Here is a 258-nt window from a genome sequence, read left to right as displayed (position 1 = left end):
TCAGCATCTCCCGGTGCTGGGGGTTTCTCAGCCTCAGCCCCAAGGCAGGGCTCTGCCCCTCAGTACCCGCGCTGGGCTGACTTAATCTCATGGGAGAGGGCAGGATGTCAGGCAGGCCAGGCACAGCGCCCTTCCTCCTGCTCCTCTCTGTCCCCTCTCCAAGGCTCCAGCGGCTGCGCCGGGGCTGGGATGTCCCCGTGCCCCATAGCACCCCTCCACCACCCGGCAGGGGCACGGGGACATGGGCCACAGGGGTCT

The 258-nt window shown here is 68.2% G+C and overlaps 1 protein-coding gene across 1 annotated transcript in view; it reads left to right on the top strand.

The window, feature by feature from the left end:
* Positions 1 to 258, top strand: part of LOC103618726 (ankyrin repeat and KH domain-containing protein 1) — a 114564-nt gene that overhangs the window by 363 nt on the left and 113943 nt on the right.

The sequence above is a fragment of the Corvus brachyrhynchos genome, unplaced genomic scaffold (assembly GCF_000691975.1).
Source record: "Corvus brachyrhynchos isolate BGI_N302 unplaced genomic scaffold, ASM69197v1 scaffold376, whole genome shotgun sequence".
NCBI classification, from domain to species: Eukaryota; Metazoa; Chordata; class Aves; order Passeriformes; family Corvidae; genus Corvus; species Corvus brachyrhynchos.
The sequence above is the reverse complement of the archived record's forward strand: the minus strand, read 5'-3'. Positions and strand labels throughout refer to the sequence as shown.